General features: G+C 38.2%; 1 pseudogene; it reads right to left on the bottom strand.

Moving 5' to 3' along the window:
* The window catches only part of LOC122829692, a 33,774-nt pseudogene that overhangs the window by 477 nt on the left and 19,179 nt on the right, over positions 1–14,118 (bottom strand).

Genomic DNA, 14,118 nt, shown 5'->3' with positions numbered 1-14,118 from the left:
AGAGTGGGGTAACATATAAAGTTGTGTAATTCTTTTTGACAAAAATGATAAATTTTAAGTTTTATCCTCAGTAGACCCTTAAAAGAAAATCTTTCAAATTTAACATTATTAACTCAAACTTCCAAATGGTGTTTAGGAGATTTTTTAGGTTTAGTTCTCTGACCAGATACATAGCCTGCTACAATTTAAGGTTCTGCACAGATTGCACTTGTCCCCTAATAAATTAGCTAGAATGTATCCTGGTCTAGATTCATCTTGTGTTAGGTGTGGACACAACCCTGCTGATCTCAATCATAGGTTCTGGCTTTGCCCTAGGCTCCTCCCCTTTTGGGAGTCAGTTTTTAGGACGATTACATTTATATGCAAGAGGAATATTGATCACAGTGCTCTAACTGCCTTATTTGGGGTTGTCCCTCCGACTACACCAATAACAACGCAGCAGGCCAATGCTATAGCATTTGTTACACTGCTTGCAAGACACCTAATATTATTCAATTGGAAGAGAGCTGCTCCTCCATCTCATAAGCAGTGGATGGAAGATGTTATGCTCCATCTGAAGCTTGAACATCTGAAACATACAATACATGACTCAATCCAACAATACAATATCACCTGGCAGCCATTTCTTTTGCATTTTGAGACAGACTTCTGAGCATATAGCCCTCCCCTCCTCCTTCCCCTTCTCCCCCCCCCTAAATATGTGATGTTAGCACCTCTTGTCATTTAGTTTTTGTTTGTTTTATTGTTGTTCTTACATGTATAAAACAATAAAAAGATTTGAATAATAATAGTTCTCTGACCAGAACATTAGCATTTAATGAGCAGTGATGATTTTAAATGATCCTCCTTGCATGAGCAACAACTTACGTTTGCTCCTGGTCGCCTCTGTGAATGTTTTTGGATGATCCCATGATGAGGTAAGTTTTGCCCGTTTCCAGTCTTAGAGCTTCTCTGCAGTGCTGATAACTGAAGAATGTGCGCAGCTTACCAACAGAACCAACATCAGTGCTTCCTGTGGTCAAATTGTAGAACAAAGACACAAAGAGAGCGAGGACCTCCAGGTCACTGAAGGACTTGATACAAAACAACTCAAAAATGAAAGTCATAGCTCTTCAAAGAGTTCAATACCCACCTTCTTTAATAACCTGCACTATGCGCATCATGTACAAGTCTGTAGCCACCTCAAATTTCTTCCCTTCCACCATAGCTTTGTACGCTGTGGGCAGACAATGTACAGGTTTGAGATCTCTTCATCGTGCATTGCTCTAACTAAAATAGTCTGTTTTCTTGCTGTTTCTTACCAAACTCTACCTTGCTGGTCTCCGTGCTCTCGCAGATCTTATTTGTGCGCTCTTCGTTGCTAATTTGACCCTTTTTCTGCATACTGCAGTCCTCTGAAAAGTGAAACAAAAGAGATTCTGTTCATGTATGTCGCAGATCTATGAAAACGTGACGTTTTAAAGAGGACAACTAATAAAAATGAAGGTATCTATAAAGCAGAGGTTATGTTGTAATTAAATAATTTACCGTGCCTAGCACACCTATGGAGATTGTGAAAATGTCCAAGCTTTTAATTCAAATTTATGGAATGAACCAACACAAAGTAGTGGGAAACTGCAAAGTGGAAATATTTTACACATGGTTTACATAATTATTAGAGTCCTGAATAGCAGGCTCAGGACATTCATTATTTTGTGTCTATGACAAAGAAAAGCTTTTCTGCAGATTGAAGCTCCAAAGTGGTGCAGGATGATGTGCAACATTAATTTTCTCCCACACAAACATTTTTGCATGAACGCAGGTCAAAGTCTTCAATTGTTTTCTCATCTAACAAGAACCTCTTCATCAACATATCTCCTAAGTTCTCTACATGGATCACGGAAAAGGGGAATCTTTTGGCTTTCTTTCAACAGTGACTTTTATGTTGCATTCTTCATTGAAGGTCAGGTGGTTAATGACTAATTATAAGAACAGATTCTGCCATGTGAAATGCAAATCTGCTTCTCCAGTGGTACCATAACCTAACTGTGAGCAGTCTTAGTGCTTTTTGTCATCAATAATGTTTAGTCTGCTATTTCTTCACTAATATCCTGAGTACTTCATAGATCATAGAAATAAAAATAGCAATGCCTTTTATTTACGGATAATTAAAAGACGGGGGTCAAAATACACATGTAAATACACTTTTCAGATATAAATATTTCAAAATCAACTAACTGACTCATCTTCTTCCACTTCACAAACTTGCATTGCTTTGTGTCAATGTGTAACAAAATTTGATACAGTAAGGTGTGGTTTTTACATGAAAAAGAACGACTTTGCTAACTTGTTCAGAAAAGTTTCAACTTTTGGGGATGCAGGAAAGTAAACCACATGTTTTTCCAATATAAAATCCTCATGCAAACTATTCTTGTTTACCTTCTGCACAGGTGCATTCATTATCTCTGCAGAGCTGGAGCAGTTTTCCTCCTTTCCTCTGTGGATGGTAGAATTTCACACACGGTGTTTCTGAAATAGACGACAAAAACCCCCACATATTTAAAACAAACTTATTCTTAGAATACAATAAAATAAAATAGACATATCCTTTATTGTTCCACAATGGAGATTTTCTGGCACAGCAGCAGGTTAGGTAAGTGTGAACCTGCATTTTTATATAAATTTAAATCGTCAGAAAAATAATTTTGTAAAGGAAAACTCAGATTACAAGAAATCGCAGCTGAGCTGGTTAAGATAAAAAATATCCAAAAAACTATTACCCATCCATTTTAAAACTTACGCTCATAGTACTCATAGACAGACACGGATGCTGGTTGTAAGATGCCAACTTTAAATTTTTGTTGGATCCTAAAGCTGATCTCCTCTGATTGTCTGTGTGAAACCTGGTGAGAGATTTCAAAATAAGAGAGGAACACTAATGAGTAATCCAACGTGTAGTAAAGAAAAAATAAAACACAAGAGAAAGTTGAATTATTACCTTGTCCAGATAGATGATGAGTGAGCCTCTTTCGGACAGAGCTGTGTTCATCTCATACCTTGCAATGGTGCGGGCGCGTCCTTTAGACAACTGCACACACAAATAAACACGTGGCCTGATTTGTTTTTAAAGCTTTTGGTAACGCCTTATTTGAAGGGGTGTGCATAAGACAGACATAACACTGTCATAAACATGATATAGCAGCTGTTATGAACATGAAGGAGTCTTCATGAAAGGTTATGTGTTATGTTCCGGGGTTCTGGCTGCGTGGTGGGATTTCCTGTGCGCCCTTATCACCTTTTACCACCAGATGGCGACAGGTTCCGGTTGGAGTGCGGTGCATTATCATCCGCAGCTATTCGTGATTATCTTCATCAGCAGCGCAGACTTAAGGAGTTGGCCGCCAGTCCAGCGTCGCCTGATAGTTAGCCAGTCACGGTACCTCTGAGCCCGTCTCTGTGTTTCTAGTTGTCCTTGAACATTCTAGTAATTATCTTTGTTTGCTCCGTTGCCTTTAGGTGATCCCTTGATGAGATCCCGGTTGAATTCCTGGTTTATGAACCATCCTCGTGACGCCGTGGAAAGTACCCACAGGTTGCCCGAGTTCTCAGACTCACCTCTCCGTTGTTTTGCAATTATCTCCTGGACTCCACGGCTGGCGGCCGTACCACTCCTCCGTATCTCCGCTGCACCCGAGCCTACCTGTCCGCTCTCCGCCGCACTCCTCTGTTGTTCCTGGACCCACCAAGAACCGAGACCCCGGACATACATTGTTTCCCCTCCAAGACTCCGTTCATCTACTACAAGTAAGATCAGCCTGTTTTCCCAGAGAGATTTCCTTTCTTCCCACGACCCCTTGACTCATCACTCTGCTCTTTCCTCATAGTGAACCATTGTTGCCGTCACTGTCGTTTCCCCTGGACCAGACCATCCTGATTCTCGCCGATAATTGTGTGATCATTATTAAATCATTTAACACTGATCCTACCTCTCCTGTCTTGTGTTCTGCATGTGGGCTTGTTAAAAACTGAACCCATCATGACATTATGACTGTTGTCATGAAAAGTCATTCTGTAAATAATGACACTTTTAATGCAAAGTTTACACTTTTAATGTAGATTTTGGCAGAACTTTGTATTAAAAGTGACATTATTCACAGAATGATACAAAATTTGTAATGTTAATGGACATTTAAGGCAACTTTTAGTGTAACTTTGGATTAAAAATGTTATTTACCAAATGACACTTCATCAAAACAGTCATAAACATTCATGAACACTGTCATTTTCATAACTGGTGCTATGTCATGTTCATGATGGTATCATGTCAGTCTTATGTTGAAAAACTGAAGCAACATCTCAAGACATCAGCCAGGAAGTTAAAACGTGGGTACAAATGGGTCTTTTTTTACACAGTGTATGTTAAATATCTGGATTCAGCCGTGGGTTTCTCATTCGGACTCTTACCGCGTCCAGATCGTTTGTGTCAACAGTGAATCCGGAGAGCAGGCCGATGTCTAAGATGGTCATTTTTGCGTCACTGTCCCTGTCCTTATACCTTTGTGCAAAACGTTAAGAGCAACTTTTAATAACAGAAACTTTTTTAACAGAAGCTGAAATGTGCTGTACTGTACTTACATAACATGGATCCTAAGCATGTATGTCTTGCCATCGTCTGTCTCTTTTTCTGAAGAAGCAAATTCAATCCATGATATGTATCCATATATATGCGGGTTGTTTTTTTAAAACAAATCACATGAACAGAGAATAACAAAAACAGAACAAATGAATACATAAATTACCTGGGATTAGTTGCACAGAGAGATTAAACTTCTGGCAGTCACTTTCCTTTTCTTTAAGAATGGCATAATAAAGCGAAACCATCTGTAACATCAAGAACATTTAGGATTTTTGTGTTGTGATGTTACAACAAGATATTATTTGTCCAAATTTTGGATTTCATGCACAAAAACTTGAAAACTATTTTATAGAATTCATTTGACCTACAATCATGTTTTAGGTTTTCCACAATTCCTAGTACAAAATGTAGATTTTGCCTGGCCAACATTAAACTGTGTACATTTGTTTCATTTAGACCACACAATGTCCTCTTCATATTTCAGCTAAAAGAAAAAAAAACAGTGAAAATCCATAATCCAACCTTAATATGAATGAATTAAATCAAAACATACTTTTTAGATGTTTCTGTTTCTAAACTGTGAACAACATCTAGCAATTCATGAGCACTTGAAATTATGTGCCCATATCTTTTTGAAAATTAGAAGTTAAAATTTTTCACATCAAGCACTCTGATGTGTTTATATATGTAATCATGAATGCAATACAAATTATATATATATATATATATATATATATATATATATAACAAAAAAAAACAAATGCTTTTCAGACAAATATGCATGTCACCAAAAATTCCTAAGCTAAACATTATTTTGTAAAAATGTTCCCTATTTATCTACATGACAACCAATTTGATATAAAACCTATTTTAACCATTTCATGCATGAATTATGATCCTTTATGTCAGGATTTTTTTCAATTTTTTTATTTTTTATTTTCTCGAGGCATAAAAAAATAAAAAAAAAAAAAAAAATGTTTTTTTTACCTGCAAGGTTTGTCTACAGTAGAAGGAGGGACTGGGTCGGCTGGTATGCTTTTTTCTGTCAGCCATATTGGATTTAACAAGAATAATTTCTTGCATTTGCAGCTGTTGGCCAGTAGTTGATAGTGTATTATGGTGCATTAGTGTCCACTTCAGAGGTCTGTGTGCTTTTATAACAATCCACAAGACTCACAAGAAAATGGCTTTTAGATTGCCGTCTAATGTAGTGACCACTATGCATGAAAGGGTTAAAAAGAAAATCTTCATAATTTGTAGACAGTCATATTGCTAATAGATAATTTTAAAGTAACAACTGCATCAGAGTCTTAATGCATCTGAATGAAAGATCTGTTGTGTCTGAAAGTTTTCCAACTTAGTCTTTTGGTCCACAGTTTGTATACTGCAGAAACCAACAACATCTGGAATTTAAAAAAAGTTACTTACTTTCACTGTTGCTTCTCCCGTTCCTGTGGCAGTAACTTTCACATCCTGGTTGATGTCATTAAGCTGTCAAAAGTTTAATTTGTAATTTAAGAAAAAGCAAATTTAAAAAATACTCAGTGTTGTGAAGGATTTAAAAAAGGAGGTTGGGATCTCACTTTATATGTTCTTGTTGTGAACTGATTTCCTCTGTTAAAGTTGAACTTGTCAGGGTTTGATCTGCCCGGCATCAAGATGTCAACATTTAGGTTGTATTCTGGTTCTTTAGCTTTAGTCCAGTACTCTGCCACGGCCTGGTACACGATAATAGTGGCCTGGGAAGAATGACAAATTAAAAATGAGAAGAATTCAGAAAAACTCCGGTTTAACTAGGGAAAGTGATATTTACCTAAGAAAAAGTCTAGAAGTTTAAAGTTACCTGTGTTGATCCGTAGCCTCCACCCACAAACTGTTGTTGGTTAAACCATCTAAGGATAGGCCGCGCATCTTCAAAGTGCTATAGTGAAAGAAAAGGAGAAGATTTGAGCTTGCTATGTGTAGTACTTGTACTTATATCCTGTCCGCCAACAATCAGAACAATTCAGCACATAATTTCACTGCTCTCTCTCCCCCAGTTATTTTCCTAAGCCATGCACTGAACTCATAAAGCAGGTTGTGTAAATTTATTTAATAATTTTTTTATTATTTTTTTCTAACACAATAGAAATATAAAAATGATCATGGAATGCAAAAGACACATATTTTTGTATCCCAATAATCTCTTCATGCTCATTCAGGAGAAGGAATTAGTAAGAGACTTATGAAGTCCTAACCCATAAACTCATACCATATTTTCAGATGGACCCTCTTTATTTATTAAATTAAATAGAAAACTTAAGTTGTTAGAATTATTATGTTTTGTTATCTTTCTTACATTAGTAGTTTTATATTACTAATTGTTTTTTATTTTAAGGTTTAGAGTTCTAACCCCAGAGAAGAGGAACTTATTAAACTGTGTGTAAGACATAACTAACCTTCCCTTGACCTCAAGCATGTTTTTGCAGGTGCTTCTTTAGGAGAACTTCCTGAGATACTCCTTAATTGCCACAAATTGTCTGTGTGTAGAATTTAGTTTCTATTTTTCCTTCCTTGTTATCAGGGTAGCCCCCATTTTGTTAAGATCACTCTCCCACATTCCATTCACTCCCTTTCTCTGCTAATAAAAAGACAAGTTCTGCAGCAGAATAGCAGAACGCAAGAAGATCGGCTTGTAGGAGCTGATCCTCTGTGCCTTACCAATTCTTGCAAGAATTTGGTTGAAAACTAAGTAACGTAGTCTGTGGTTCTTTTTATATAGATTAAGAAAATATCTTTCATAAGTTAATTAATTTTCCATCTTATCTGGGTTTACACGTCTAAATATATGCATCCATACATCCATACGCACACTCATATGCGTTAGTCTGAAATAAAGGGGCAACACTGAATAATGAGAACATTTTTCAGGTAAACAACAAACCTATTCTACCAAAATCCCTATTTAAAGCAACAGCAAAATTGACACATGGATCTTGTCATGCGTCAAAGATGGGGTGTGTGTGTGTGTGTGGGGGGGGGGGGCTTATTATACAACAGCATTTAACCACATATGGATTAAATTATTATTTAAAATTTTTTCATGCATGACCAGTCTGTTAAAAACAATCCTCAACGAAACATAAGACCAAAAAGAGGAAGTTTCCCAAAACCTTATCTGTTCCAGACAATGCATATGGATTTTATTGAACTTACACAAAGTGGGCCACATAAATATTGTTTGGTAATTTTCTAAATGGGTTGAAATAGTCCCAGCAAAGCACGTAGGTGCTCTGACAGTAGCTAAAATTACATGTAAGACTATTACTCCAACACATGGCATACCACAAACTATTTATAGTAATAATGGGCCACATTTTGTAAACAAGGTGTTACAAAATATGGCTAGTCATTTAGGAATGACATTGAAAAACCACTGTGCCTACCACCCTCAAAGTGCAGGCCTAGTGGAAAGAACAAATGGAACAGAGAAAAGCAGATTGAGAAAAATGTATGGAAACAACTGGCTGGCTTTGGCCAGAATGTTTAGATTTGGTACAGTTGTATATGAGAATTACACCCACACAGGAAGGGTTAACACCATTTGAAGAACATACAAATTACCTAGATTTTCTGCAGATTTACAGAAAGCAGATGAGGAACAAACATTGGCACATTATATGATCAGGACTCTGAAGCAGAAAAAGGTGTCAAATGCAAATTTAATGCGCTCTCACTCTGCTCTCCCACAGGAAACCACTCCCATCAAGCCAGGAGACTGGGTCTACATTAAAGTCATAAAAAGAAAGAACTGGGCCAGTCCATGGTGGGAGGGACCATTCCAAGTGCTGATAACTACACCAACCACAGTAAAGATTGCCAAGAGACCTAGTTGGACACATCTGAGTAACTGTAAGTTGCAGAGTATTAGACCCCTAATCCAGGGTGACATGGAAGCCTGTTTTCAAAGGGGTTCTACCGTTTAGGATAGTTCATCTCAACGTCCGTGAAGAAACCATTAAATTCTCACTCTGCTAGCCTGGCGGTCCTGACATATCTGTATTTCTGAGCAGCAATGGGGCCACATGCCAGGTGGATCCTCTGCTGTGTTGTGACTGCAGCATGCCTACTGTTTTGAGAGACAGCAGTCTCTCCTTCAAAAGGACAAGGAAAGAAGTAGACCCATCCTCCCTCCAGACTCATCTACATGATTACAGCACCAATCTGTGGAGGCAACTGATGAATAGGACTGCATATGAGGGAAATGAGACCAACTACTATGTGTGTGCACAGATACCCTACTCCACACACAACACTGGTCTGAGACCTGGAAACATAGCCACACAACAACAATTTTCCTTATATGGAGCAAGCACACATCCAGGCTACAACAAATCGTCTAATGTCAAGGATATTTGGGAAAGCTGAAACTATTCCAAACTATTTCCAAATGACTACCTGCACATGACACCACTGACAAACACTCTGTGGTCCCTCATAGGTGATACCATATCCCTGCCACAGATGGACCTCCGACTACCAGAAATAATCACTTTGGCTAGTCCTAAGCCAAGAGCCCTTGGTGTCTGTGTGTATAACAATGGAACCACCTTTTTGGGACAGTCCCATGGAACCTGTATAACAAAATCTACACTTTCTGTGACAAGATGGCAGACTTTTTCAACTGTAAAGCCTGCCAAGAGACAAACCACATCAGCACTGCATGTTCCATGAGATGGAAGTCTGAACACAACTGTTCCAGTTCTAACCTCTTCATAGTAAGGAAGTCCAACATTGGCAACAAGACAAGGGGACATCAAAGTTCCACCATCTGCAGCACCATCGTCCCAGGGAACAGAGGATCCAGGACAATGGGAAACTGCTACTTTCTGTGTGGACACACTGCCTATGCTTCCATTCCCAGGAATTGGGGAGGACTGTGCCCTCTGGTTCCCCTCTCCAACCCAGTGGCTTTTCTGAAAAAGGCTCAGGATGCTCACAGTCATGGACACTACCGCACCGAGAGAGAGATCATGCCGAAAGTCAAGAAGTGGGGAGGCCTTACTACAAAATCTGGAGTTCCTTGGGAATTCAGGATCTGGGGCAGCGGAGAAAAAATTATGCAAGGCCTATTCTCATGGGTGGGAGAAGCTGAAGTTTGAGACCATGTTAAGATCAACAGGTGCCCTACTGCGCCTCATCAACAACACACACCAGCTAGCACCATGAAAGAGCTGACTGCATTGAGAAACATGGTCCTGCAAAATTGGGTTGTGTTATATTTTCTCACAGCCTGTCAAGGAGGTGTCTGCAAGACATGCTGCACATGTGCAGCTCAACGTGCTGCACATTCTTCCCTGACGAGACAGGAACTGGTGGTACCATTCATGATGCCCTGCATGAATTGGAAGATCTTAAAAACTATGTGGAAAGTGCAACTCTTGGGTCACATCCTTTTCACTTTGTTTTATGGCTCACCTCCGGACCCTGGTGGCAGTTTTTGTAAAAGAATGGAACACCCATCTTGACTGTACTGATCCTATTCTGTCTTTTCACAACTTGCATCATTCCATGTATTCATAGCATGATGCTAAAGACATTTAACACTGCCATGATCAGCTATCAGATGGTTAGGGTAACCTCTGACACAGATGAGGACTACCTATTGCTCCAGAAGGATGAAGATGAACTGAAAACAAGAACACCTGATCATGTCCTGTAATTAATAAACATATTAAATCATTTCCTTAATGACTCCTACACTGAAAATGTGAAAACAAGTGGTGTTAGTGATGAAAAATATGCATTTGGTTTTCTACTGTTTCTTTTATAGATTATATTCCTTTTCTTATATCTACTTTTCTTTTTCTTAGATTTTGCATAGCTTTTATGTAAGAATGACAAACGGGGGAAATGTTAGAATTATTATGTTTTGTTATGTTTCTTACATTAGTAGTTTTATATTACTAGTTGTTTTTTATTTTAAGGTTTAGAGTTCTCATCCCAGAGAAGAGGAACTTGTTAAACTGCGTTTAAGACATAACTAACCTTCCCTTGACCTCAAGCATGTTTTTGCAGGTGCTTCTTTAGGAGAACTTCCTGAGATACTCCTTAGTTGCCACTAATTGTCTGTGTGTAGAATTTAGTTTCTGTTTTTCCTTCCTTGTTATCAGGGTAGCCCCCACTTTGTTAAGATCACTCTCCCACATTCCATTCGCTCCCTTTCTCTGCTAATAAAAAGACAAGTTCTGCAGCAGAATGGCAGAACGCAAGAAGATCGGCTTGTAGGAGCTGATCCTCTGTGTCTTATCAATTCTTGCAAGAATTTGGTTGAAAACTAAGTAATGTAGTCTGTGGTTCTTTTTATATAGATTGAGAAAATACCTGTCATAAGTTAATTAATTTTCCATCTTATCTGAGTTTACACATGTCTAAATATATGCATCCATACATCCATAGGCACACTCATTTGCGTTAGCCTCAATTTACATATGCACATTAGTGCTAACGCTCAAACCAGCCTCTTTCCCTTCAACTATTTCAAACAGCATATCTTTGCTCATTCAGCTCAACAAGCAGCTCCATCACTCTACAGTCCTGAACATATCTGTATGAAGCGTTTGCCCCAAATTGTAAAAACCTTTTGATTTTAGGTTTTGATGGCAGAGATTCACTATTGATCCTGCTATATATTTAGCAATACTTCCCCTAAAGCATTTGGCCTGAAACCCGTAAATTTGAATCCACGAGTGATAAGACAGTGCCTGCTTTTAGAAACTGCACGAAGAACTAGAAGGAACAAAAAAAGCAAACTTGTGAATTTCTTCAACAGACATTTGAAACTTTGTCTTTCAAAATCCCAATGAACAAATAACAATGGCTCTATATTTATGGAAGTTTCTCACCTGAGCTCTGACCAGAGCCAAGAGAGCATAAGCTGTCGCCTCTTGTGTGAAGGTCTGTTTTCCAGGTACAGGCCAGTGGTTTAACTCTAAAAAAGAGAAACTTTTTTTCGTAAAAGTATAAAATATTTCTGATACAGCTTATAAATTGCAATTTCCACAAGATGTGTATTGCAAATACCAGGAGAAGCAAACTTGTAGAGGATTTCCCGGTTAAGTTTGTTTTCATTGGCCAGGGCGTATGATGTAATGGCGACGGCATAAGGGTTGACGCAATCGGGAGGCGTCTCTCAAGGTAGGCGACTGCTTTTTCTATACTGGATGGAAGACTCTAGGGAAATGAAAAGGAGAACATGGGAATGTAATGGTTTGTTGGGAAGCCATCAAGAAAGATCATTGTGAAAACATAAACCTTTAATATTCCCTTCTATTCCCTGTCACAGAGTTGCTCTTTCACATTCATTGCTTTGAGAAAGCTTTAGTACTAATAGTTTTGAACTAATGAACAAGTTAAAACCGGAATTAGAAAACATAGTGTTACTCACATTTACAGTTGCTCCACATATTATGCGTGTTTCCTGCAGGGCAATCAGGCAGAAGGCCGTCATGGAGGCATCCGAGCCTCCGCCAAGCACATCACCCTGAACAAACCCAAACACAAACACCAACAGGTCAAGGAAAATATTCATCATGATGGCTGAATAAAGAAAACACTGGATTTTGCTTCCTTAAGGAATTCTCAGTTTCATAACAGACAATAGTGGAAATGAACATAACACAAGAGGTAAAGGCATTTGTGTTTGTTATATTTTTTGTAGCAATGCTTCTTAAATATAAATACTGTAAAAAACAAATACTGTTTATTTCACTTTAGATGCTGCAAGTTGTACAGCATGAAACCATGAAATATCCTCTCTACCAGTGCTATGCAGCTTATTCCACTGTTGACTCTTGTTCATTTTCATTTATTGAGTTTTATCATTTTTGGAAAAAGAAGATTTATAAAATTTTTTGAGCAATTTCATCATTTAACTAACTGAGCTGTTTTTTAAAACAAATTTTGACTCAGGCTTGTCACCAATTTGGTCACACACTGCTGTGAGCGCAGAAACAGAAATCAGCCTTTGTTGCAAATGAGTCCGTTTGGTTATGCTGGTCACTCTGGCATTAACGGCACACCCAAACTGATCCTAAAAGTTTTCTCTGAAATTAAGATCCTAACTTACAACAAGCTAATCCATCTTCTCCACTCCTGTCTTTGGCATTAGAAAAGAAGATTTGGGATGGACTCCACTTACAATTTTCTCTGTTTTTCCACCCAAAGATGCAGTTTCTTTAAACCTCCTGTTATTTTGTGGGCCAAATTGACCCGTCTTAAAGTTAAACATTTTTTTGCATGAAGCTTCTTCTATTTGTCTTAATACGGTAGGTACACGCTTTACCTATTTTACTTAATAAGTAAAATTGAAAATTGAAAAAGGTTAATTTCAAACATTAGCAATTCCCCCCCACATCTACATATTAATTCAGGTCAAATTTGGATAGTTTTGCCTGGTCAAATGCATAGTTGATTTGACCAGGCAGTCAAGTTGAAGGGTTAAATGGGTCAAAAAATGTCAAATTCTATTTATTTCTTTGCAACAAATAAACAAATATTTGTTTGCTGCAGACACACACACACACACACACACACACACACACACACACACATGCACACGCACACGTACAGTGAGAAAAAGTTGATTAGATACAAAAATGTTTTGGAGGATTTTTTTTTATTTTCTGACACTATTGCATAATCAAACACTCCCCAGTTCAAACTGACCCATGATCATTATTGCTGTACCTCAGAAACGAACATAACAGGAGGGTTAAAAATGTGACACCATGTTAATAGAAATAAACAATCCTTCCAGGACGCAGGTACTAACCTGCATCTCTCTATGGAGTACTTGTCCAACTTCTTTAAATATGCCATCAGGTTGCTGAGCGTTGAGGATCAGATACTTCACAGCACCACAGATGTGATCATTTTGCACTGCTATCAAGTTGTAAGCTAAAGAAAACACCTTGGTCACATAAGCTGTCAGCCTTGTGGGGAAGAAAAAATGAATAGTTTAGTTATTCAAGCTGCAAATAGATCAAATACTGAGAAGCGAGGTATTGTCTCCAAAAATACAATTGATCCTTTGAATGCCTTACCAGGTGCTACTTCTATGACTAGCCCACACAGCAAATGAGCCATCGGCTTTACGATACGCTAGCTCGTTGTTGTATCCTAAACAGATAGTAAATTGTTACTTTATTCACAAATACCCTAATATTTATTTAGTCAACAATAAGAAGAGCGCATATTTTAATATGTTAAATCCATTTCTCTTTACACCTAAGGGATCTTACCAGTTTTTATGTGCTGAAGAGCCTCATTACGTTTGTTCAAACCAACAGCCTCCCACTGATTGGTTTTGTCCAAATATGTGGTTGCAATGACTGGTAGAGTCATTTGGATCATGTTACTCTCACCAGAGCCTGAGGGCTGGTAGATCAGAGTACCCATGGATCTACCACTAATGGGATTCTCCACAATCCAAGAAGATGGGTCTCTGCCTGCACACACAAAAT

Source organism: Gambusia affinis, linkage group LG04 (assembly GCF_019740435.1).
Source record: "Gambusia affinis linkage group LG04, SWU_Gaff_1.0, whole genome shotgun sequence".
NCBI classification, from domain to species: domain Eukaryota; kingdom Metazoa; phylum Chordata; class Actinopteri; order Cyprinodontiformes; family Poeciliidae; genus Gambusia; species Gambusia affinis.
The sequence above is the reverse complement of the archived record's forward strand: the minus strand, read 5'-3'. Positions and strand labels throughout refer to the sequence as shown.